Genomic DNA, 12,974 nt, shown 5'->3' on the forward strand with positions numbered 1-12,974 from the left:
ACTTCAAACATCGCAGGAATTTCAAAAAAAAAGTCGGCTTCTGCCTTTATCTTGACGCCAAATTAGCTTCACCGCCAGTTTGCTCGGTGGTTCGCTCAAATGAGGCACCACTTCACTTTAAACTTAAAAAACACAGTATAGCATTACAGCTGGAGACGCTGACAGATCATCATCACCACAGTAATTGGTCAATTAACAGTTTTTTTTAAATAGTGGAAAGAGGAATTAGAGCAATTTTAAAGATGTCACAGGGACAGAGTTTCATAAAAGGCAAGGATGAAAAACAAGTCGGGGTTCCAAATGAGCAGTTTTAAATATCTCGGGGGATTGATGCAAACCAGAGCAATGAACATGGAGGGAAAATACCCCCCCGCCCCACCCCATGCTGCATTTCTGCACATTTTCATGTTGACATCTAAAAGTCAAACAGAAATAGGAGTTTTAATCTTAGAGGTGAAAAAAACATTTACTTCTCCTTTAATTTGTTCCAAGAAGCAGACATGAAAAAGTCTCACTGACTTAATTTCTGAAAATGATTTTGTATTCCGGTCTAATATGTAAAACTTAAAGTCTCATTAATAGGATGAGGTTAGAAGTTTTCAGTTCAGGACGTTAATTATCATCAGCTCAAATATTCCTGAAGTTGTATTTAATTATTCAGAATAGGACATTAATTCTGTTTAGTAGAAATCAAAGATCTGTGTCTTTGTTTTACTTCATACAAACCTTTAGAGTTGAGATTCACTTTGGAGGAACAGATTATTTATTCTAAGTATAGACTTTTCTTTCAGTTGGAGTTACATGAGAATATTAACGATGCTAGTACGCTTCAGAAGATGCTACGGCCAGCAGCTTAGCACACGGACTGAAAACAGCTCCGTCCAAAATCACAAAATGCTTAAAAAATCCACGCAAGGCTAACGGTTTCCCCTCTTACCAGTCTTTGTGCTAAGCTACGCTAACTGCATTTTAGCTGCAGCCTATTTAATGGCCAGACATGAATGTGGTGAAGTCAGTCGACATTAAATCATTTCACTGAGCTATTGCTTGAAACGCAGGAGAAGATAACAAGCTAATGTGAAGATATTGTGATGTTTAAAGTGTCTATAAGGTTCACGAGAGGAAGTGAGGGACACAGGACGTAAGGACAGAGGGGACCGTGACACTGAAACCTGTCCAGAGAGATTAAAGAGAATTCATAGCATTGGGGGTTTTAATCAGGCCTGTGTAAAGCCTGACTGCGTTCTCTTTACCAGGTCTCTGACAAAAAGAAGAAGGAACACGTGCTGCCTGTCTCGTTCTGCTTTCAAACACCTGGCTCTTTCCTGTCACCCACATCGGTACAGTCCTGTTTACTTCAATCGGCAGCATGCGGCACTCGTTTCCCACCGGAGCCACTTGTGGTGCAGATGAATGCGCTCGCGGTGCGGCGAGGTGCGGCGAGGTGCCGTGGATAAAAGTGTCAACCTAATGACATTTGTTTTATGTCTCCGTGTGTTCAGAGGGAAAAGCTGCTGGTTGATGCAACACTGAATCTCACGTCCAGGCCAAAATAGAATTCTTACAATCAGTTGAACCTTCCCAACAAGTTTCTGACCGACAGCTGCCATGAGAAGAAGAGACGTGTTTCCTCAACACACACACACATGCAAGGTCAGTTTTTGGGAAACATCTTGACTGGGTTGGGTTCCTGTGATTAATTTAGAGTATCCAGTTAACATATAAGCTACTGTCAGCTGGTTTGAATCCATTTAAAATAAGTGTCACTGACTGGTGAGATGCATGCGCAGATGGGATAACAGTCGATTTTTGCAAGCGCTGCACAGACGAGAGGGCAGAGCATCGACGGTTTAAATAAATCACCTTATTGCAGAGAGGTGCATTTTACATATAATGGGGTTGCAGCCTGGAGTGTAGGTGAAGTATAACTGACCTGTTAATACAAATTTGAATATAAACATGCAAACGGAGCATAAATGTGTTTTTCTCTTCGTCACCCAAAGACTGATTTAATCTCCCATCACACACAAATTGCTTGAGGTGCAATAATAAGTTCAAAAGCAAACTCCTTTTTCTCTGATAGTCTAAAAGAGGCCAGGTGAGGTTAAAATGCCTCTTTTTTGTGGACAGGATTTCGTTCTGTGGCTTTTTTAATTTATTTTTTTCTCATCAACCAATCTCCAAAGCATTATCTCGCTGATCTTGCACATGGATCAGGCCTCGCTGCCTCTTTTCATCTCGTAACAACGGGATTTTCATGCTGTTGGCCACTATAATCAGAGCTTGTCGTGAGGAAATTCACTCTCATCTACAGTAACCAGGCCCCCTGCCTTCCCATCCTCCTCCTCCTCCCACACACACACCTGGTCAAGCCACATCAAATCTGCCAACACACAAATCTGGGGGGCTCATTTTCTCTCTCATTCCTGATTCCCTCGTTTTCTCGCTTCCTCTCGTTTCCATCCCTCTATTTATCTGTCTCCTACGTTCTGTCTCATTTGCGGTTTTCCTCTCTTTCTCAAACACACTCTGCACTTTCTCTCCATCTGTTTGCCTCTGCCTCTCATTTTGTCTCCATCATTATCTCTCTGCACCTTGTTCCCGCTGATGCAGTCTCTGCCTCGCACGTCCTCTCCGCCTCACCCTCTCCCTCTTCATCTGCCTCCATTCCTTCTTTATCCGTCTGCATCTCGCCTTGCTCCCTGCGTGTTTCATTTCACCACCACCTCATCCTCCCTGCTGTCCCGTTGCTGCCTCGGTTGGTGGCATGTTGAGGAGCACCGCTACGACGAGTTGGATGAAATCTGACATGACAGGTGCCACGACTGTGGCAAGAAGGCAAATGTATTTTTTGGAGTTTACATCCAGAAATGACAACCTCTCATTTCCTTTTACGTTGGTCTCATGTTAGGAGAAGTTTTATTCCCTATAAATACTTCTGTCCAAATATAACCTGCACATATATATATTTTAGGAACACCCTGTCCTATCTAGAGCTGTACACCGGCACATCACGTGTCTTCAGCTTTATTTCCTTTTAAATTTAACATTGTGTGAGCAGAATTGTAAAAAGAGGTTTATAAGAAGAACCAGATTCCACAGGAGACAAAATGTGAATTCATCCCTAACAATCTTTTCTCTTCCCGTCACTCGGCAAAAATACATCAGGGCCTCCTCAGCATTATTCAGCTAAATGTACATCTCACCACGGTCATGAAATTATGCATTTTGTTAAATGTGCATAAGCAGTTTGAACCCGCAAGTTGGACACCACCACTGCTGTGCTGCGACACTCTAATGGACGTGGGTACAGACTTCTGAACAGCCCTCAATCCAAAGCACAGTTACAGGTTGAGACAGAAGTAGGCCAACATCTATAAAGAGGGGAGGGCACATACGGAGGCACTGCTGAGGGCTTTAATAATAAATATGAACGATGGTGGGGGAATGAAATGAAATGGAATTAGAACAATTCAAAATGAAAAGAAATTAACACTGAGATAAAGAGGAAGAGGGAGGAGAGAAAAAAATAGAAAGATCGCTCGAAAATAGGCTGGGACAGATAAAACCCAGAGAAAAATGTGATGAGGGGGTGAAAGGAGCACGAGGGAGCCAAGAACAAGAGCCCACAACACGATAGGAGACAAAAGAACACGAAGAGAATAAAAGAAGAGGGAAATGAAAGGGGAGATAGTGGAGGAGATTAGGTTGAGTGAAAGAGGTCCTGCAGGTCCTTGGTGGAGCTGTGATCCCAGCAGCGTAACCTCTTCATCTTTTGCCAGCTCCCTCAACGTGACAGTTCCACCCATCTCTGGACCCCAGAGGGGCCGCACAGACACATTTGTTTGCCAAATTGACCCTCCATGGTCCTCCTGCCCACGCTCCACTTTGATCACCCAATGTCTGGCGTGATTGAGTTTCCTGTTAGGTTGGACACCTCCACGGGTCTAGAATGGGTCTGGATCCAAACTACGGCATTGACAAGGTGTAATAAATGTTCCAGAATCTTTCATTTGAAAGCTAACGTCACACACACACTCACACAAACCAAACTATATTGAAGGATTTGATTAATTAAACACTGATTTTCAACAAATTCTTCTTGACTCCGTCAATGATTTTTGTCGACCTGGTGCAACAAGCTGTAAAAACACAACCTTTAAATATTTTCTCCTAAGTTGTGCCAGAAAACCTGAGCACAAACATTTAGTTAGCAAAAAAAATACTGCTTTTAAAGAAACTAATTACTCCCCAATGTTCACCAGCTATTATTACTAACTCTGTAGTTGTGCCGTTTGGTGCAGTGGAGGCAGCAGGATGTTTTAAGAGTTTCTTTAATTCAGGGGTGAGGGCAACGACACAAATTTAGTTTTGTGATTGCAGTAAAAGTATTTTAGCATTCACTGCAAATTAACATTTTCACTCTCCAGTAAATGAAATTAAAGAATTCTTCCCATTCGCAGCAGAGTTCTTTGATTCTTTTCTGATATAAGTTCTAATAACTTCAAGGGTAAAGTAAAATAAAAACATCCCAAATGAAATTGAATTTAAGAAAAAGGTAGCAACGAAATTACCACCGCACGTTGATCACTCAAAACTGTTGAATGTGGACCTGACGACCTTGCATCCACCAGAGCACATAAAAACCGAGATGTCTGATATTCTACCAGCGGCGGGTGAGGCACATAAATCTTCTGATGGTTGATAATATGCAGGTTTTCTGAACAACGGCTAAAAATGCATAAAATAAGAAAGAATTGACGTCAAGCGCCGAAATCCAACAGAAAGAAAAACAGAAATCCAACAAACTGTATCAATGAGGAACTAAAACAGACGAGACTAGATCTGAATCTGTTCCTGCGCTCGTGGGGTAACCTTTACCTTCAGCTTGTTTACGCCTCCCTCTGGCCTCTGCATACGTCTTCCTGTCAAGACACCATGAACATCCTCCCGTGCTCAACCTCTCCAGCCACGATTTGTATTGTGCCGTCTGCCAAAATCCTCGGGGCTCCGAGTTATCAGACAGCATTCCCGCCGTTTGTGAGCATAAGTGGGGATGATTGATGAGTGTTTTATGTAGATATCATGCAGGTGGAGGAGCCTAAGAGTAACCTTTCCCCTGCTGCAGAGCATGAGTCACCTAAGACCTGTAAATCTGCCACGTATAAGTAGTATAAACAGAGAGGATTAGATGGAACGTGAAATAAATCTTCCTCTCGACAGATGAATCGAGGAGGAATAACACACACCAGCATCCGATATGTTTTGAGCATCCTGACTTCAGCTCCGTCCTCAAGGCACCGGGGAGAGAGTCGCGTGTGCCTCAGGGGTCGGACCGTTTTCTTCAGGGAGGCAAAGTCGAGACAGACGGAGAAGAAGAAAAAAAAGACGTAGATGATGGAAGGATGGAAAAGATTTCCCTCAACTGTTCACTACAGATCCTGCACCGAGATTCCTCTGCCTCTGTGGTGCCGTCGCTCTTTTCAAGAGGAAACCATCAAAGAGTCTCTATATAGTCAGCAACTGGCTTTAAAGATCACAGAGGCAGCTCAGCAAATATGTGGTATCTGAACCAGGGATCAAATCCATTTCTCCAACGTATTCTTAACCTTTTAATTTAGTGACGGAAATGAAATGGCAGGAAATAAAAAAATATAACTTGGATTCATGTCTACACCGGTTTACTAGTTTATCTGAATGAAACAGTCACATTTAGTCATAATTATTAGGACTTTAAATTCAACATGTCACTAGATCTGGATTTTTAATTGGATCTGCAGATAAATATCAGTCTCCTAAACATGTCTGATGTTTTCATCAAGATCCAAAAATCCTTCTCTGAAAAATCTACATAAATGTTGCAGGAAGTAAATCTCACAGTCCTGAATCTGCCAAGTTGATGCTGAGCAGAACCAAAATGAAATGTCTTCCTTCCCAAATCATACCACGTCCTTCCACCAAGTTTCATGTTCATCTGCCCAGTAGTTTTTGCAGACGAAAACAGCCGAGGTAATAATCACAGTCTACAATCTGTCAGTCTAAATAAAGAAACCAAGCTGTAAATAAAGTCGCCTTTTTAATATCACACTCCTCTTGCAGAGCGAGGGGCAGTGGCCAACTTAATTTAGCTTCAAAACACAAGTGAACGATTGTTTTAAAACAGCTGACACATGCATCGTGGCTGGAGGAAGATGAGGCATCGGAGAGGGGATGAAGGGTGGAGGGGGGTTGGCGTTTAGGAGTGGGATAGGAAAAGGTACAGCGAGGAACTACTGATGCATTCTGGCGCATTTTCTGCTGCAGCACCGTGGGAATGATGTGGAGGAGAAAGTTCCCCCTAAAGGAGGTCCCCTGAGCTGCCCGCACAGCATGCTGGTCCGGCCTGACACAGGAGGAGAGGAGAGGGACCGAGGAGAGTAAAACCGGAGGCAGATCCCACCGAGTATTGGCTCAATGTGTTTTTGAGAAAATGAACAAACCCCACTGCAGGGATGGAGGGGACGTGGAGAGAAAGGGAGGCTGCTACACAAGCCTGAGAAAAGAAATATCTGACTCGAGTGTGCAACAACCCCAATCTCTGTGAAATGTCAGAACATAACGAATCCTTCCAATTAGAAAATTAACTTCTGGTATTTTTGTGAGTTTGATGAATTAATATATAGCTTCATTCTTTCCCTCTCACAGGCCATACAAGTGTATTAGATCATGTCAAGTAGCCTTTAAAAATGGTTCTTTTAAATTTAAATATTTTATTATATCAATTTGTTAAAGTGGTATTGGAGTGTTGGGCTTCCGTTAAGTTTTGGACTTAGTAGCAAAATGCTGGATCCTACATTTCCCACGATGCAACAGAAAAGCACACTTTGTTAGACCCAGCATCGCAGCTCTGCTTACTATTAAATATTAACAGTCAAACGAGACAACCCTGAAGACATATGACAACATCTGTCTTCTAACAGCTGCCCACATGTGTGAAATCAGTAGACGGCCTCTTAAAATAAAAACGCATTTTAGTTTATGGTTTCTTTTCCTCGCTTTACTATTTCTGTTGACACACTTCCACATTCTGTGATGTCAAGCTGTAAATATCACAGCCAGTAAAAAAGTTCCCATATCCCACTTGTCACCTCTAGGAGGCCGACATGAAAAGTTTTTCCCAGCAGGCAGTTCCTATTTGCAGCACGTCAGATGTGACTGAAGGCAGCATCAGAGCACAGGAGCCGTCTACTCAAGCACTAATCAAAGACACACATCTGACACCACGGCACAGTCAGGTTCCAGGCTGCGAATGTGAAACCGACTTTCACGGCAATCCGGTCAGAACCGCAAGTATCCACGTCGAGGGGTTCCGAGGGGAAAAGACGAGAGGTCGTCTCCTCAGTGAGAATCACAACTCATCCTCTGGGGACCATGAACAAAACTCAGGACCAATCCATCAACATAGTGGTTCAATATTTCTGCCTGGAACAACTTTTTTAATAATTAATCCCAGAGTCAACTGAGCTCCAATAATTTGTCCAGATACCATTAGAGGGAAGTGGGTCTTGTTACTTTAGCTTTAAAACAATCTTACCCTCATTCATATTCAGCTTTACAATCCTCAAAGAATGTGGGTTACTTTAAAAAAACCTTGGTATAAATAGGTGCACCGCCTGATTATTTAAATATAAAACGCTTAAAATAATTACATTTAGTGCTTGTGCAGAACTTTTCCTTCAAAACCCTTTAAAAAGGAGCACTTAAAATATTTAAAGTTTGCCCTATGAATCACTCAGTAAACGCAGACGACATCTTTTTTTCATTGATGAAACCAAATAAGAGCCGCGCGTTGTTAATTTGTTAAAAGATCGTAGCTGAAAACGCTTTGACAGTCAAATGGGTAAAACCGATGCACTTACCTCCATCCTAACTCTATTAAGCCTGAGAGACTGTCAGAAGTTTGGGGAGCCTGAATATATGATCCTCCGTCAGATTTACACACAAACACTCGGGGGGCGGCTCGGAGCTGGCGACACGCCCCACGCTGAATTGTGTTATAAATAAGCTTTAACTTAATTGCGTTCCCCCAACTGAGGGAGAACAAACACAGGGCCAGCATATTTATTGCTACTCAACCTGTGTGTGAGTTAGTGCCTCTGTGTGCGTGTGTGTGTGTGTGTGTGTGTGTGTGTGTGTGTGTGTGTGTGTGTGTGTGTGTGTGTGTGTGTGTGTGTGTGTGTGTAAGCAGCAGCCAAAGTGCAAAAGCGACAATAAGTTTGAAAAGATAAATGTTCTCATGAATCTTCCACCTGTACGTGTGAAGGTGTGTTAGCGTTTGCATGAGACACAAATCGAATGATAGCAGGGGTGAAGGTGTTTGTGGTACAGTGAATAATTTCACGGCAGTTTACGACCGGTACGTGCTCCGACAGATGCGTTCACTCCACCGCTGAGGATTTGTGTCTTGCCAGGATGCCGGTTGACTCCATACGGATGGAAACGCCAGATAAATCCTGCTGTGTGTGTGTGTGATCCTCTGATTGTCCATCGCGTGGAAATTTGTATTATCCTGCAGGTTTGTGTAGATTTCATGGTCCCCAAGATACGAAGTGAAGTATTGTTTACTATCTTTTGATGCTATAATGAGGTCAGATGTATTTTGAGCAAATATCTGCCAAGCGAAAGACTCATCTGCATTTCTTGTTTGTCTAGTTTTCATTTCTTGTTACTTATTGATATCGAATTCATCATTTTCTTCGTGTGCGCTTTCCTGGTATAAAAATCAGAGATGATTTTATAAAGACACACCAGTAAAGATTTTTGGTCATGGTCCGTCGCCAAGTTAGTTGTTGTCAGAAAGTCTTGTCTCTGTGCTGCCCTCTAGTGGATGTATTGCTTGACAACCACGCCAACGTAAACGACACGTGGAAGTATGTGGGCAGTGACAGTAACGCACTTATTTTCATATATAAAGGCAGCATAAATGAGCTTTAAGCTGTTTTGATAGCATTTAAATAGCTTTGGTTAGAAGCTGCTTCACCATAATATTCCATTATCCCACCTGCTACACCGCCAGAATAATAATATCTGGATTCCTACCCTGCTTTCTGGAACAAGTCCCTCGTGCTTCACTTTGGTTACAGCTATCGAAATTTAATTTTTTTTCTGATCCCTCATCTGAAAAACTCTCAAACCAGAGCCAGCCATAAAATCAGCCCCAAGTGAGTCAGTGCAGCGTTTGTTTACAAGCACTGGTTCACCTCTAACCGGACACAAGCCGCGCTAAAGCACAAACACAACAAATGCTACAAACTTCACCGCATCACCAAAGAAAACAAAGTGTTATTGCACCTCGAGGTGCAGTGAGAATACAAAGACACGTTCCAATTATTGCGAGAACAGAAATTACGAGGCTAGCATGAATAAAACAATAAAAGTACAAGGAATATGATTAGCTGATGCTGGAGATGATCCTGTAGTGTGTGTGTGGGGGGGGGGGGGCTGCAGGCTGGTAAGGTAAACCTCAAGGGTCTATTCCAGGACGCCTGAGAAAGTGCTGGCAGGGGGAAAAGCTGAGCGGTCAGCAGGATGAGGATCAGGGAGGACATGTGTTCTGTCAGTCACGACGCCCAGAGGGTGACAGCTACGCATTCCTGAGATATTAAGGAAAGGGGTTGGATGAGGTCCGCACATGAACTGGGGGAGGTGGGGCAGATCACGGGGTGGGGGGGGGGGGGGGGGGCAAATCTGTGCATCTCATGAGCATAACCTCGTACACCATGTTATTTATATGAAAATATGAGCGCGGTGGAGTCGTGCTCATACAGCGTGAACACAGCGGCAATTACTTCGGCTGATTCTGGTCCGTCCGCTGCACACCATTCATTTGTTTATGAATCCATCAGTGCCTTGTTAAAACAAGCAACTCTCCGGGGACGGAGCTTCTGCACCTCACAGCTGTGGTGCCTTCACTGGGTCAACGGGAGCAGAAGCCTGACACCTTTATCCATTTAATATGCTCAGCAGCACAGTGAGCATATACCAGTGGTTCCTTGTCACGAACATTTTTTCAATAAATTGATTAGTTTAATAAAGCACATTAAACTAAACTTCTCTCACAGCCCTGCGCTCGTGTCCACACAGACCCTGACCTCTGACATGTGACTAAGATTGTATGATATTTGTACATCCCTTTAGAAAGCATCTGATAAATGAATACATTTAAATATAAATAGACATTACCTCATTTTAAGAGTCACAAGCCAAAGCCATTGATCTATACCACCTCAAAATATGACACCTTAGGAATCGTTTCCTAAGTTTGACTGCTGTAAGCCGTGTACATTTAAGGAGCTTGCGGAGCCTCGACGAGGTTCATATCTGTCGGCTCGGAGCAGAAGCATTGCCACCAAAAATCTATTTAACTCCATCCTTCGTGCTGAGAACTATTGTCTGGCTAAGAATTGGAAGGATGTGTTCCAGAGCTCCAGATTAGGACGGTAATAAATTTCCACTCCGGTTGATAACAATGGGCCTAAAGTGTGTCAAAAGAGATTGAGAGTCAATGCCTCGTAAAACAGCGGGAGAAAGAAAGGAAGAGCATGAGAGCTGAAGCATTTTGTGGACTAATTGTCTTAAAGTACATTAAAAGAAATAAAGTAAAATAAAGATCCCTTGCCCTTTAGACGGGGAACACACTTCATTTCCATGAATAAGCAGTAATCCGGAAAATTTCCGCAAAATGGAAACAAACATTTTCATTGTCGATTTCCATGAATGCGAGGGCAATGGAGCCAAAAATATTTCGGTATATTTTCATGTAGCGAGCACAATGAACGACCCTGAGGAAAGCTTTCAGGGCAGTGGAAGAAACGTGATTGTAATTATGCCTTTAGTGAATATTCTACACATTCATCCCCTTTGTTTTGTGTATGGAAATGCTCTCATGAATCTTCCAGCATGCTCCTGGATGAAGCTGTCACTTCCACTGCTCCTCTTTGTCTTTTTTATGGATGCACACAGAATCTCATTCGTCACTATCTGAGTGTAATTATGGAAATTTCTGGAGATTTGTTGGGACTACTGTAACAGCAGTCGGCCATTTCTGCAAAAATATCCAGAAGTCTCTGAAGGTTGAAGGAAAGATTTTCATAATTATATGTTCACGCATATGAACATTTGCCATAACTGAATAATGTCCTGTGGGTTGTGAGTAATAAACAGTTATCATTACTCTATAGCGAGTACATTAATCAACACTGACTGTGTAATGTTAGTTTAACTTTTACAACAATAATATTATATCTTGCGCTGTCACTTTTTGCAGTAACAATCACATCTTGTTTATTTTAAACCCCGTCTGTCAACGTGGACAATAAAACTGTGAATTGTCAAAAACACTTTTTCTTTCATTAATGCAGATGGTGAATTCGGTTCTTTTATTAGCATATTAAGGCAACTGATAACTGAGTGTATACAATTTGGTGCAGATCCAAATAAAAATCCAGATGTAGTGAATTCAAATGTAGTTTCACAAAGGGACTGTGTGCTCTCCACTGGAGCCACTGTAGTTTCATAATCATATCATTAGATCTTTGTATGCACACGGCCACTTCTTCTCAATGTCACTGAAAATGTCAGACTTTGCATTTACAACTTATGTAAAAGCAATAATATGATGGTTCTTGGTAAAAGGAGGAAAGGGCAAACATTATGACCTCGGGCTGTCAACCTAACAATTCATCTACATGCAGCATTTTGATTAAATCACAGATCTCCACAACACCAGATGAAAATAAAGGTATGAGAAGACGTTTGTTAGATATACGACACCACAGCCAGGAGATAGTTTGCTTAACATAAGGACTGGGAACAAATCTCAAATATACAACTACCAGATACAAATTAAAACACATTATCTCAAATTCAACATTTTGCAGGTGATGTGCCAGATCATTTCTTGGTCCAGAACCAGTTTCTTCCCCAGTCTGCTCTGGTTAACTGGCAAGAAATATCGATATTTTTGTAGAAATTAAACAACTGAGATAAAAGATGAGCTTTGGAGATGGAGTTCTGGGGACAAGAGTTCTGTCCTGGGGGACATTTGTCCCTTCTCTGAAATGGATGGAGAGGGAGTTGACCTGACGGAGTCAGAGGCTAATATCATATAGAAGTTCATTCCAGATCACTGGTGTTTATCAACAGTAAACAATTAAAATGGCACCCAGCAGAGCGCATACCCAAACCAAATCCAAACAGGTTCTGTCTTGGCCCATGTCCCAGCCTGCCTCTAAGTTTCATGGAAATCAGTTCAGTGGTATTTGCATAATCCTTCTAACAAACATTAGAGAGTGGTGAAAATATAACCTCCTTGCTGGAGGTAAATAGAAAACTGTCAGTATCTTTATATTTCTCATCAATGAAAGAGCTTTATGTTAAACTGAAATGTTCTGCAGACATAATTATTTGACCCTACAGTCAGATTATTCTCTCAGATTAATACTTATCTACTCAACTTTATCAATTCACAGTGTGTCAAGTCTCACACTCTCAGGGAGCGACGGCGGAATGTAAGAACATCTAACTCGCAGCACCGTGTGCAACACAATGAACGGATCGATAGACCAGTATTCCCTCACAATGCCAACAACATCACAGCGATCTCATAATAATAGTCACGCTCCACATCTCTCCCCTCTACTCCCCTGGCAGCCTTCAGGCTCGGCCCAAAACATAAATCAAACAAAACCCTGAGAGCTCAGCCGGGCCCCAGGAGCATGCTGATCACCCAGACACTCTTTACCCCGCTGCCAGTCTCCTGGGCTGCAGAAGCCCTCAGGAACACTCACCCTGCAGCACAGACCCCGCCAGCCAGCCACAGCACGCTGAGAGGGGCTCTGATCGGTGGGGGAAGGGGATGTCATGGACGCATGACACTTTGATTCAGCGTCTGCGGACCGATGTGTGAGATGCAAGCGGATGCAAGCTGTGAAATA

At 42.6% G+C, this 12,974-nt stretch overlaps 1 protein-coding gene across 2 annotated transcripts in view; it reads right to left on the reverse strand.

Annotated features, from left to right (window-relative positions):
• slc8a3 (solute carrier family 8 member 3) overlaps positions 1-12,974 on the reverse strand; it is an 84,774-nt gene that overhangs the window by 62,352 nt on the left and 9,448 nt on the right. The window lies entirely within an intron of this gene.

The sequence above is a fragment of the Paralichthys olivaceus genome, chromosome 12 (genome assembly GCF_024713975.1).
Source record: "Paralichthys olivaceus isolate ysfri-2021 chromosome 12, ASM2471397v2, whole genome shotgun sequence".
NCBI classification, from domain to species: Eukaryota; Metazoa; Chordata; class Actinopteri; order Pleuronectiformes; family Paralichthyidae; genus Paralichthys; species Paralichthys olivaceus.